General features: G+C 31.9%; 1 protein-coding gene across 2 annotated transcripts in view; it reads right to left on the bottom strand.

Moving 5' to 3' along the window:
- Abcd1 (ATP binding cassette subfamily D) overlaps positions 1–14,190 on the bottom strand; it is a 141,555-nt gene extending 127,365 nt beyond the window's left edge. For both annotated transcript variants that reach the window (XM_072527457.1, XM_072527456.1), the window contains exon 1: positions 13,850–14,190. The gene's annotated coding sequence lies outside the window, so the exon portion shown is untranslated. The remainder of the gene's footprint in view (positions 1–13,849) is intronic.
- Positions 14,191–14,600: the final 410 nt, after the last annotated feature.

The raw sequence follows: 14,600 nt of genomic DNA, 5'->3' as shown, positions 1-14,600 counted from the left end.
GATACCAAAAAATTAGAGGCATTTGAACTGTGGATGTATCGCAGAATCCTGAGAATATCATGGACCGAGAGAGTCACAAATGTCGAGGTCTTGAGAAGAATGAATAAAGAAAAGGAAGTCATATTTACGATCAAAAAACGAAAACTGCAATACTTGGGACACATTACAAGAGGCGAAAGATATGAACTGCTTCGAATAATTATGCAAGGGAAAATAGCAGGAAAAAGGTCCATAGGAAGAAGACGAAACTCCTGGCTAAAGAATCTACGGGAATGGTATAGCTGTAGCAGCAACGAATTGTTTCGGTCAGCAGTTTCGAAAATACGTATAGCCCTGATGATCGCCAACCTTCGGAACGAAGATGGCACTTGAAGAAGAAGAAGATTATGCTACAGGTCAAACCCTGGTACTTTTTTGGATTGAGATTCTTTTTAAATCGTCAGCAACTTTTGGCGTAACCAGTGGAATTCTATCAGTTTGTTAGGTGGAATATCTGACATGATATTCTGCAAAAATATTTGCATTTTCTATAAAGTCCAAATTCCATCATGTTTTCTAAAAAGTTGATGTTTTCAATTTCATTAGTTTAAACATTTTAAAATTATCCATAATGAATTAGCTTAAGGCCACAATAAAAAAGAAATTTTACCGATAAACGATTTAAATAACATTAGGAAAAATTTATACGCCGCGAGGCGTATGATTTTAATTTGAAATGGTTTAAATTCAATATGTTGTAACAATGCAGACTGATATTTTTTATACGGCACTGAAACTATTATATTATATATGTTTTACATATGCTATGTATATTGTTATGATATCCAAAATTTACATTACTGAAATTTTCATGCATTTTGCTTTTGCACAGAAAAGTTTAATAAAAAATTAATAAATTTTATAAACTAATATCTCAGGATTGATTATTCGTGCTTCATATCTTATTTCTGTATTGTATTTAGATTCATACAAGTCAATTGGAAATAAAAACCGAAATATCAAAAAAAATTTGAGATAAAAAACAGAAATATGAAATATACTCGAAGCATAATATGAAAAAAAATATATATACTTTTACACCGAAACTGACTTTGTAACCAAATCGAAGACTCCAGTACGTTAATAAGAAAATTTTCTTTTAACATAGAAATAAAAACAAACTTCCCGATGAAAACAATCAATCGAAACATATAGGAATGACACCCACACTCGTTTGTCGTCTTCAGACCAAATTCAGGATCATAAAATTCTCGAGCCATGTTAAAAAAGGAAAGCAAATAACTTACAGTGTATCTCCAGTTTGACTATCTTCAATTCTATCCAAGACTCCCGTAAATAAAACACTTTCACTCACAACTTTTTTTTTGTAGTCCATAAATTAACTTTGGTACAATTCACTGCTTCTAAACTTTGAAAACTGAGTTCTTTAAACATTCATTCTAAGATGCTCTTCTTTTTTCGTTCCCTTATTTTTATCTTTTCGCTTCTCACGCCCCAAAATAATTCCTAGCTATCTAACGAAAATATTTGTATTTAGAGCGTTAAAGGGTACGCGTTTGGTAAGTTTTTCTAAAAAAAAATAACATAGGAAAATATATGTAGTTTTACTTTGTTATAAATAAATTTTTTATTTATAGCAAAACTAAAGCATGTTTGGGATTTGGTAATGCGTTATTTAGGTGCCTCTACTCGAGTTTCATCGAATTAAAAAAAAAAGAAGAATACCGATTTGAATTCAATTTTCTTCAACGTAGTTTTTCTTTGTATTTTTTACACGCAATATCGACCGTTTTTATTATTATAATATATGTTATAAATATCTTGAAAATATGAAAATTTGTATCAAGAAAGTGCTCCGAAAGAAAAGGGCAATGGTTGAAAGGTTACCATTCTATAGTCGGTTCGCTATATTTAAGCGGGTTTCGGATTAACAAAATTATGCTAATGACTCATTGATAACCAGTTGCAGTAAACGACTTGCCAGAAAATTAGGTAAAAACTGCATTAATGGTCAGATTTTAAAATACATTAAAATAACATTAGGGTAGGTATAAATTTGTTACAATATTGCAGTTGAATTGATTCTTTGCCAGTGTTGACATTGTATGTTTGGTGGAAATATTTAAAAATGCCTAGACGTGTGTTAGATGTAGATATTCTAATTTGTAGTGTACATAAGTATTTTCCGGATGAAAAAGAAAATGGCGGTCCTTTAAAATCGGTAATGTCTGTTCAATAACGCGTATGTGATGCTCTAGGAATTAGTGAAACCAAACTAAGAGGAGTATTACAAAATCGCAATAATGAACGGCCGAAAGAAGATCACCAAAAAACTCGCCTATCATTGAAAACGAAAGATATTCCAGATGGAAAAAAATTTGAAATTCGTGATACCATTTATCGAATGCGAGCCAACAAGGAACATGTGACCTTAAATACAATTCTCTCGGAATTAAAAGATAGAAAATTTGACGAAATTAGCAAAACAAGTCTATGGCAAGTGATACATAATTTGGGTTTCAAATTTCAAAAGGAGGATAACAGAAAAGCCCTTTGTGAAAGAAGTTCTGTTGTGCATAAAAGAATTAACTTTCTAAGAAAATATTCTAAATTAAAAGAAGAAAGGGCAAATTTTATATATTTAGACGAAACATGGATATTTTCTAGGGGTGCAACCAAGAGAATATGGCAAGATGATAACGTAAAGTCTATCAAACATACTGATGGAGAAGGGAAGCGACACATAATTTTACATGCAGGAGGGAAATCGGGTTTTATAGAAGGTGCTGATTTAATATTTTCATCTAAATCAAAATCAAGTGACTATCACGATAATATCAACACAGAAATGTTTGTAAAATGGTTACATGAAAAACTTCTCCCAGGTTTAAGTGAGCCCAGCGTATTCATTTTAGACAATGCACCTTACCATTCTGAAGTATTAAACAAAAGTCCAACGAATTCTTGGACTGTTAATAAAATTAAAGAATGGTTGACAAAGGAACATATACCATTTACACAACATATTTTAAAATCAGAATTATTATGCTTGGAAAATATCCACGCAAAACCAAAAACCTTTGTTGTGGATCAGATTATTGAAAGTTACGGTCATCAAGTTTTACGTCTGCCACCGTATCATTGCCAGTTTAATACCATCGAATATATATGGGGAATAGCAAAACAATATTATGACAACCACATTGGGCCTAACGGTTATAGCGACGACGCAGTTCGGGAAACTTAGCGAAAGGCACTTTCAATTGTAACTCCAGAAGTGTGGTGCAACTGTATATTCAAGTGCGAGAAACTAATAGAAGATTGGTGGACTCGTGAAAATAAAATAAACGAAATAAGTCCAATCATAATAACAATTTATGGTGATGACAGTGATGATGATGACGATTATGATATTTTTGATGATAATGACTGATTTTCATTTTTGTTGGCAAGTTAATTTTTTTTATTTTTCATTAGAAATTCTCTCCATGGAACAAATATACATAGACCATATTTTCTGTGTGAAGTGTAATATAAAATTATTATTAGGTTTATATTAGCCACATTAGACTCCATTAATGAAGTAATTCTCCTTATTATACTGTCAATTATATAAAAGATTTTCCATTATTATTTAATTAAAAAAAGTTATGGATTATTTTTCATTTCATTTGACCAGTTGATATTTCCCCAAAGAGCAGGTAATTAAAACTGGGTACTTACAATAAAATTTTTAATCCGAAACCCGCGTAAATATAGCGAACCGACTTATACTGTTTATAACTTCATCGCAAATGCAGGTCAACTTTGACCCTGTATCTCCGGAACCACTACTCGTAATTCAACTTTTTTCTTTTAAAAGAAACGTCTTGCCCGGTATTTTCTAACGCCGTTTTCTATTCATATCTTCGTATATTCATATATTCGTATTTCAATTCCATAAAGTACGTAAGCGCGTTTTTATGAGTTACAAAAATTGACAAACTTTTATATGGTCTAGTTTTTATTGTGCAAGATTTTAAAGAATTTCATTTTTTTTTTTGAAAAAAAATTTAAATTGCAAAATTATTATGCAAAATCTATCAAAACTATTTTAATATAAAATTAAGTGGACGGTTTTATTATATTATAAAGTTTTTTTAGGCGAATAATTATGAACGTTCGTTGTTCTATGTTCAATTTAAGTAGTTGAAAAATATTGAATAAGAAAAGGCTTGTTTATCCTTTTTTTGTATTTATAAATTGTTATAAAATTATATATAAGGAAGAAACTATCACACAAATTTTTCTGCAAAAGCCAAAATGTCACCTCTCACATCCAAATGTAGACTTTTTTCACAGATCCGCCCTGGTCTAAATGCCAATTCCAATTTCAACGGTTAATTTTTTTAAATAAATGATATATAAAATTTTATTTAGAACGTCAAAAAAAATCATTTATAAAAAATTTTGAGAAAAAATCTTATAAATTATATGGAGACGACATTTTGAGCCATCTAAAAACACATTCTATGGTAATTTTGACGTTTATTCAATGTTTAAACAATGATCCTGTAAAATTAAACAATACTTGAAAAAATCATTGCTTTTCACCTCAACTTTGGAAAAAGCCCTAATTTGAAACCTAAAACAGTTTAATTTTTTTATTTTGACTGGGCTATCAACATAAATATTATTATTCGTTACCAGAGTCGCTCGTTTATGTTTTTAGTATATATCCATATCGTAAAATAAACAGAAATTATTTACTTGTTTATATATACCTTAAAACCACGAACAAATGATCAAATAATCAAAGAGGCCGTAAAACAAATGATGCACGACGTATCTCGTAAAATGTTCTCTGCGACCAAACAAAAAACAAGTTTATAGGTTTGCTAGAGGTTGTTAAATATTTGATGTAATTCCTGATGTGTGAAAATTTTATGGAGTGTTAAAACGATTCACACAAAATTACACTTGAAAATATGTATTGACAATTCACATTTTCGCAAGACGAATCTACTTGCAGCTCTTTATTATGCCAAAACAGTGGAGGATGTTGATTTTTGAGGATCGTAAGAAGGTCCTGAAATGTTATGTGTGGTCCATCCTATTGTATGGTTGTGAGACATGGACGTTAAAAACCACAATGCTAAACAAGTTAGAAGCATTCGAATTGTGGTGCTATAGACGAATCCTAAAGATATCGTGGGTTTCGCACACTTCCAATGAAGATGTTCTTCAAATGATCAATTCAGAACGTCTGCTCATAAACACCATAAAGAGGAGAAAAACAGAATACTTCGGCCATATAATTAGAGGACCTAAATACCATCTACTACGCCTTATAACACAAGGAAAAGTGGAAGGAAAGAGATGGATTGGTCGAAAGAAACTTTCATGGCTGCGTAATATTAGACAATGGTGTGGGTCCACAGTAGAAGAATTATTTCGCGCAGCAGCCGACAGAGAAAGGTTTCAGGAAATTGTAAACATGATGACTGCCAACGTCTGAATACGGACACGGCACCCAAAGAAGAAGAAGTGGAGGATTATTTCTTATCTTTTGGTGTTATTTAAATTGCTATTAGTACCTGTGTTTTCCAAAGATATTTACTTAACTGCCGTTTTTATTTTTTAGTAAACTGGCCTTACTCGTGATTTTAGGTAAAATCAGTGTTTCTGCTCCTTTTGATATATAGATTTCTTAAAGGCTTTTGATATAGTTCATCATGAAAGGCTTGAAACTATTTTTAATCTTTCAGAAGGCGCACGAACTGCATCTCCTGACTGTGTTTACCTTGTTAGGTATTCTTATATATATAAGGTACTCTTATATATAAATTAGTACAAAAGGACAACATAAACGAGTATCATTGAAAGTTACAATTATATACATGTTCAGCTTAAACGTGCGTTCGCTATAATATATTTGTAATGTCCTGCCTGCTTGATGGGGTAAGTACGTGCTATAAATCAGCTTCCTAATTTCTTTGAACCGTGCCAATATACCGACAAACGGAGGAATTGGACACACTGGCCATAAATAGACAGTTTTGCACTATCCCGGGGATAGCAAACCACAAATATTGAATTCTTCTTCAATTGCAGTTCGGTCTGGAAGGGTGCGTGGTCCCGTGCAAACACGCGCTTCTTGAGAAGGTCCTACAAGAAGAAATCACAGGGCGTCATATCACATAACCGTGCGGGCCACTCAACGATTCCATGTCTGCCTATCCGATGAACGATAAGGTACTCCCGCACACATAACGTGTTTTCATTCTGAAAACGCGTCTACTCGACAACCACGTGCTATGATGACACCGACACAACTGTCAACTGTCTGAAGCACGAACATGCTTCGTTTTAAGCTTTTTTCGACGGGGTTGCCAGACTTATGAGCATTGGAAATATAGAGGCAAAACCTGGATTTATCTCTAAACAAAACGTTTTCCAAGTCGTCATTACTCCAGTTTACGTGTGCTCTGGCAAATTGCAATCTAGCTCTTCGTTGGTTTAAGTTCCGTTAAAAGATTACTTGACGTGGTAAATCGTTCTCTTAAAGCGCATAAGTACGTAGCATAGTACGTAGTAACTCGAGATCTACCTTGTCCGGGACATCTCCTGTAATTGTTCATATCTCTAAAGAGTTGAACAATACGGGAAATTGATGTATGTCAACCTCCGACCGATAGTACGGTAGCTAAGTCCTTCGCTATGTAAGGTCACAGCTTGAACACAATCATCACAGGCCTAATTCCTTGTAGCGCGTTCCATTTACACCAAATAACAAAAAAAAAAAGATTTGACATCTATCAAATTGTTCATTTCTCATAGCCTACTTTAGGCTTGTTTATTAAACTAAGCAGAAAATGACGATTTATTGATGAAAAACATGGCTAATTGTTAAAGTACCTACAACTTTTTTATTATACAACATAAGCGAATGAATCAAAAAATAAAATGTTAAGAAAACCTGAGGCTATAGTTGTGTTTTGATCTCAGTATTTTATAAATGATAGAATATTCCACAGGGTGTTGCGAACTTTGAGAAAAAAACAGAGTCTGATTGGTACACCCGGTATACAATGACTACATGTCTAGCAACAATATTATTAAAACAATATTGTTAAAGAATAAGGCTATAACATATTTAAAAAATCACTTTAAATTTTGCTGCGGAGTCTATATTAGCACCATTCATTCAATTCTCAAATAATTTTGTTAAGTATCTATATAAATTTTGTGTTTGAATTAATTTTGCTGGTATTTTGCCTGTGCCTGCAGATTTTCTTTTGATTTAGACTTGCAGATATCTTGTACTTCTATAGTAGTATTCACAACATTCTTTTGTGATTTTTGTCACTGACCTTTCAGTTTTATAATATTATTAATGTTAATATTTACGTTAATGTCATTCTAAAAGTCTGTTCAGTTGATATCTTTATGGTATATATGCAAAAAAATCGAAGTAGTAAAGTAAAATCTAACAGACTGACCCCATTAAAACCGGTAAATAAATATTACTATGTATATAGGTAATACTCGTACCTTTAATCGAAGACTGGTTTAGTAAGACTGTGTCGATTTTATTAATTTTATTGTTAATTTTTAACAGTTAACAATTTTTACAGTTTTTAAATAAACAAACATATATTTTGCATATTTTAAATATAAGAAATAAGCACTTGATAAACGCTTAACACTCAGACCACTAAGACCTTGATATCAGTGGGAAGGTTGGCCATGTTCACATCAGCAAACAAAATAAGAAAGGCCTTGATCATGGCCAACTTCATCAATAATGGGTATTTAAAAGTAAAGGAAAAATACCAATAAATTTAAGCAATTGCATCTTTTGATTCCGTATTAAATAAATGTAAAAGGTTAAGAAATTTGAGTTCTGAAAAATCTGTTAAAACAGAAGATAACATAGGTATTGATGGTAAAATAGATATAATATTAATGTGAAAATGTTTATTAATAAATAAAATTACACCAAGTTTATTTTTGAAACTGTAGTCCTTTATAGATTATTATGGAAAGTTTGTTCATTATTATGGTTAATAAAAAATAATGAATATACACTCCCATTATTCATGAATATTCTTCGTTTTTCAATAAAAGAAGTCGTACATCCTCTTCTTCTTCTTCCTCTTTATAAGCTATTCTGCTTGTTCATTGGCGGATTAATACCAGTATGGAAGGTTGTCACTATATCTTTTACGCGGTCGTCCGATACTTCTTCTGCTGATTGGTGACATCTCTTGCTATTTTGACGACACCGGTCTTCTCCATTCTGCTTATGTGGTTACTCCATTCTTTTTTTCTATTTTGTGTCCATTCATTTATACACTGTACGTAACATTTTCTTCTAATGTCTTCACTTCTCTTTCGATCTCTCAGCGTATTTCCTGTAATCCTTCTCAGTATTCTCATCTCTGCCGTTTCCAGTAGCCTTTGCGTTGGGGCTGTGTCGGGTCTTGTTTCTGAGGCATATGTCATTATCGTTCTTACACTGGCTTTATAAATTATAGATTTCATCTCAGTGTTAATGTGGCTGTTTCGCCATATAGTGTTATTAAGGCATCCTGCCAGTCTACTTGCTTTTTGTACTTGATTTCTCACTTCTTTGTCCAGGTCTCCATAGCTAGACAGTGTAATTCTCAGGTATTTTATTTCCATTACTTGTTCAATACTGATGCCATCAATTTCTATTTTACATCTGGTTGGTTCTTTGCTGACTACTATTGTTTTAGTTTTCTGAGATGAGATTATCATATTAAATTCTTTTGCTCTTATGTTAAATCTGTGGATCAGTCTTTGCAGATTATCATCATCTTGGGCTGTCAATATAGCGTCGTCTGCGTAACAAAGTATTTTGATTTCTTTGTTTCCCATTTTGTATCCTCTTCCTTTGTTAACGCTTTTGATGATTTCATCTATGATCAAATTGATGAGCATGGGGCTCAATGAATCCCCTTGTCTTATTCCGCTGCCTATTTCTATAGGTTCTGTAAGTTGTCCATCTATTCTGACTTCCATTTTGTTGTTTTGGTAGATGTTTTCGACAGTTTTTATAATATTTAGGGGAGCTTGGTAGGCTAATGCTGGGATATAATACTCTAGTGATTTCTCAGTAATTTGCTTTATAACGAATATTGCATCTGTACACGATCTTCCACTACGACATACAAGTCCTACATACAGTAAGTTTTTTTCAGCTATTAATAGTGAGAGATAGAAATTTTTGTGCTGTATGCTTCTGACAAATATAATCTGTCAAAATATTCCCACGATGACCGAAAGAAAAATTTTGGAAACTCGATATGATATTAGAAGAAATAATAGTATGATAATAACATAATAAAACAATTATAATTTCTTTGGAAAATGACGAATGTACTGGTGATAATGATAATGCTATCTTATCCGAGAAGGACGACATATTTATTTAAGTAAGTAATATGTAGTATATTTTACGAATTTGCGACGGTTTTGGATTATCGCTTCGACAGCCATGGGTCCACTCTACTGTACAGCATAAGAAGCAAGAAAGTAATTAGTAATGAAAATATAAAACAAGTAATTTGTAAATTAAATTAAAAAAATCATTTCATATAATCTGCACTGCACATTTTACGCGGAAATGTTTATTTGTCTAGCAGTTTTACCTTTTTTGTTCAAAATTAAAGACAGATGTTAACAAGGTTATGAAAAGATTTAGATTTCTGAGACATAATTTTTTTTATATTTAGTACCTGTAAAATATTTGTTACAACCAGATTAGTTATTACCTAGAATTTAATGTGATCAGTGACCTCTGATGAATTTTTAATTTTCCCTGAAATCTAAGAAGAACAAACGGTTGACAACGTTGATTTAGTTGTAGTAGTAACACTAGCGTAAAACCTATGATTGTTTAGTTGAAGTAAGTATATTTTTTTATGGAAAAAAGCTTGTTTTAATTATGGCTATATTTTTGAGAAGTTTCTTTAGCTTCCTAACTTTCCGATTCCTGAAAAAAACTACAAAAAAATGTGCGATTTTAACTAATTATCTTAAGAGCGTAGGCGCAAAATTTCGGGCTAATGCTTTTTAAATGCAATCATTTTTTTCGAATCCTGAGAAAACTATTAAATATTTTTGAAAAAATTAAACGCACAATACAAGATTACATTATTACCGAGGGCCAAAAGTCCCTTAGAATAAACAAAACAGTTTTTTTGACTGTAATATTTGAAATTAAAAATCACACTTAATTTTCTCTTCTTTTTCACCCCTGTAACTTACTAAAATAAATAAACAATATAGAAGTTTTCAGGGACTTTTGGCCCTCAGTAATAATGTAATATTTCACTCTGCGTTTAAATTTTTCAAAATTATTAATTAGTTTTCTCAGGATTCGAAAAAAATAAATGCATTTAAAAAGCATTGGCCCGAAATTTTGCGCCTACGCTCTTAATAGTTACATGTTCCCTGTCAACACATTATGTAAACATGCTATTTTTCAGGGTATCATAATTTACGCGGGCGAATTTGATAATATTTTTTCTGAAGAAATCTTAAATTAGTGCTTTCTTTTAAAAAAAATGGTTCGAAATTATATAAGAAAACTTGGTACTCGTCCATACATGGTCTATGATGAAGTAAGGGTGGAAAAGTCCCTCCAGAACGTTCTTGAAGAAGGATGGTCCTTATGTCGCGCTGCCGAAGAATATAAAATTCTCTGTGGAACCCTTAATAACCGCTATAATGGCCGACATGGAATATTGGATATAAAATATTTAGCCAAAAGTATTTTGGATGCTCATGGTCGAAAAGTGCCTCTTTTCAAAAACTAAAAAAAAAATGGAACTGGCTGGGTATATTCATTACTGAGACGGCATAAAGGAGAAATTACCTAAAAAGTGGCGACCAATATTAAAAGACCTAGAACTAATATTTCAAAAGAAACTTTAGTTGCCTACTTCGAGAATCTGCGTAGAGAATTAGAAAATATTCCACGTAATAACATATTCAATTACGATGAGATCAATGTGCAAGATAGAACCGGAAATAAGAAAATGATTATTTCAACGCGGCACCAAATATCCCTAACGGGTTTTTAGTTTTACTAAAGAAGCAACGACTAGAATGATTTGTGCTTCGGCTTCAAGATTGCTGTTATCACCATATATAATTTATAAAACAAAAAAAATGTGGTTACAATGGACTGAAAATGGTCCAAAAGGATCACCTTGCTGTACTGACAGATGCTAGAGATCTATCATGGATGAATAGATTCACAGACATTTACGGATTGGTTTACTTTGACCTTTTTACCACATGCAAAAAACTTGAAAGGCGAAAAATCATCATATTTCACCTTTCCTCACATTTTACCGATGAGGTGATATCTTTATGAGAAAAAAACAATGTGGGCTTTATACGTTTGGCCAAAAACAAAACACATTTGACCCAACCACTTGATATCGGTTTTTGTCGTCCCTTTCAGATGGCTTGGAGGGAAACTCTTAGTAATTGGAAAAACTGTCACCCTACATTAACCACAATAAATAAGAAAGATTTTCCAAACTTGTTAAACATTACCCTTCAGCACATGAACATAAAAAAACAAGATCAGCGCTATAAAACGAATTATTGTTTCCTTCTTTGCAGCCATGGGAATTTACCCTTTCTCCCCCTAGATAGTTTTAAATAAGCAACCTAAAGAACATGAAGAAATAGAGGGCAGAATCGACAACCTTTTGGTACATTATCTAAAGGAGAAGATATTCAGCCGCAAAATAAATGTCGACCCAGGAAAACGTGTTGTAGCTCAGCGACCTGATGAAACTGAAAGCGACAGTGAAGAAGAGCCACCAAGAGATAAGGAAACAGAAAGTGAAACGTATAATTTGGATGAGTCTGACAATAATGATGGGGTTGAATATTTTGCCTATAACAAGGATGACATCAAAGAAGTAGTTTTTCTGTTAGTAAAGAAGTTATTGTTCTGTCATACGATTACAATTTTTAGAATATATTAGTTTTTAATGAATATTGATTGCTCTTTGGTTCAGTTTTTTTTAATATCATTTATAACTTTTGTTTGTGAAACCTAATTTAGGGCGTATTAGCATATTGTGTGAATAAAATAAATCTGTAGAAAAGCCAATTGTGGTTTGAATTGCAATGATCAATTTCGCTCCAGTATACATTTTTCAGAATGCTTACATTTTTTGAAAAATATTTATAACGTGGAGTGAACATGATCGGCCGGCATTACATAATTATGATATATAGGATAGGAAGGGATAATCAATTTCGCCCGATTCAGGATATGAAATTGTTCATCCAGTTGTTTGCATTTTTTAATCATAATCTTAACCAAAAAGATTTTTTATGGAGAAATATTTAATATAGATCTTGTTGAGTCATATTAGTAAAAAATATGAAATTATTTTGAATGAATAATTTTAGAGTGATCAATTTCATCACATTTGACGGTACCCATATTCCCATATTTTATTAATAAAATTTTTAATAAATATTTCTCAAAGTTTGCAGTTACCTAAATACAAAACTACTTCTTACTAAAATTTTATAACGATATTATCACTAAAGTATTATGTGAGAGCATATATTCCCTTGTTCAATATTTGATTGTTTACTCGCTAAAAAAGAGTGTAAAAATGGGGCTCAAAAAAAATCCATCCGACCAATTAAAAATTTATTTTTAATTTATTATATTGGACTTTGCCTTATGGAAGAAAGATTCCAACAAACCAAGCAATATGATACCTATGTACATTGTTTAATTTTCTCAACGACCTATATAATTTCCTTAAAACGGATAAATCAATTACGTCTGCAAAATGTAAAGTTCTTGAAAATATTTTCTGTGATCAAATGGAAAAAGATATAGGTCAAGATTTATATGATGAAATTGACAATGTTATACCCTATATTTCCTCTGAAATCTACACATTAAATGTCATCGACTATATACCTATTCGCCAATATTCATCTATCTATTTCCAAACTTAGTGCCAGACGAATTGTCTTAACATAACCTGTGACAGTAGATAGAGGGGAAAAAAGCTTTTCGAAACTTAAAATAAAAAACAATCTACGATCCACAATGGGAAAAAAACGCTTTCAGAGTTATCCATCTCCATCAGGCATTTACTCGTCTCGTGCATTTCCAAATCGAGTGAAGTTTCAATCTTACTTTTGACGTTCACCCTACTGTCTGACTTATTATTTCCTTTTTTATTTTATTCTCCTTATCGTATTTTTCGTCTTTTATAAATGCATATAGGTATCCTTTTCCTGATTTTTACCTATTTATTTTTTTTTATTATTTTTTAGTATTTTTTTCCTTATGTTACGAAAGTTTAGTAAACAAAATAGTACTTCAAAACAAGTACCTACTGCTAAAAATTAATACATTTTGGACTACACCTGCAGTGAAATAACCTAACCTAAATGTTAAACCCTTATTTATAACTGTTATTTACAAACATCAGCATCTCGATAGTCAATATTTTTAGAAGACAAATTACGCAATCTAATTATATGTTTTTATTGTAAGTTCACTGTTTATTTATATGAAATATTATTTTCATATTAATACAGTGTTTGTCGTTAGCTACATCCTAAGATTATGATATAATAGTTCTGTAAAAACAGCATCCGCTATAAAATATGTAAAAAAGATAAACACCAAAATATTTTAATAACTAAGTACTATAATTGAAAAGTTATACAGGAAGTCAAAAATAACCTCCAACTAGATATTAAAAGCGAAATCTCAGGAGATTTACAGATGCTTGTACCTGAACTTGAAAACTAAAATGTAAATACAAACAAATCCACCTACCTTATTGAATATAAACAACACCTAAACTACACTGAAAAGTGAAGAACCTCACTCACTTTGTGTCTGTATTCGACTGAAGGTTTTAGCAATGGTAATTCTGCAAGGAATAATTCGAATAATAAAATACAAACACCGCCAGTATCGATTTTAGCAAGGTCGACTTTTACACCAAACACTGAAATCTCGAAATTACCTGAGAACGTCGATGTATAACCGAGGATGAAAACAAAAGTGTCTGTACAAATCAAAATACTATCTAGTAAACAATTGACCGGAGACAGATACCATGAAGAATGTTAACGTAATGCTCGTTTTGTGTGAATAGAATAAAGCAAAACAAAAATTGGAACGAGGTAGCGGAGCGGGTATCTCACTCGCTCGACAAGCTGGTGGAACGAAATTGGTGGGGATGTAACAGCACCATCTCTGTTATGATTCTGATTCTATTGTATGTACTGAGAAGTGGGAAACGAGGAAAATGAAAACTCGGGACCTCGGGAGATTTCATGTAGGTAAATTTTCGTTTAATGCGGAAGTATTAATTTTCCTTGACATCAATATTAGTAAATAATTAGTTTTAAGAAGTTGACGATCGATCTTGGCTGGAAAAAAATTAAAAAGAGCGCAAAATAAACTGCTTCATACTTCAAGAACTGTAAAGAAAAGCAGCAAAAATAGGTAAACAGAGGCAAAAATCAGAAATTAAACGCAAATTATCAATGCTAAATTCTAATACGATTGTTTGTTATCC

The sequence above is a fragment of the Diabrotica undecimpunctata genome, chromosome 3 (genome assembly GCF_040954645.1).
Source record: "Diabrotica undecimpunctata isolate CICGRU chromosome 3, icDiaUnde3, whole genome shotgun sequence".
In the NCBI taxonomy this organism is placed as follows: Eukaryota; Metazoa; Arthropoda; class Insecta; order Coleoptera; family Chrysomelidae; genus Diabrotica; species Diabrotica undecimpunctata.
Note: the sequence above shows the minus strand (reverse complement) of the source record. Positions and strands in the feature narration are given on the sequence as shown.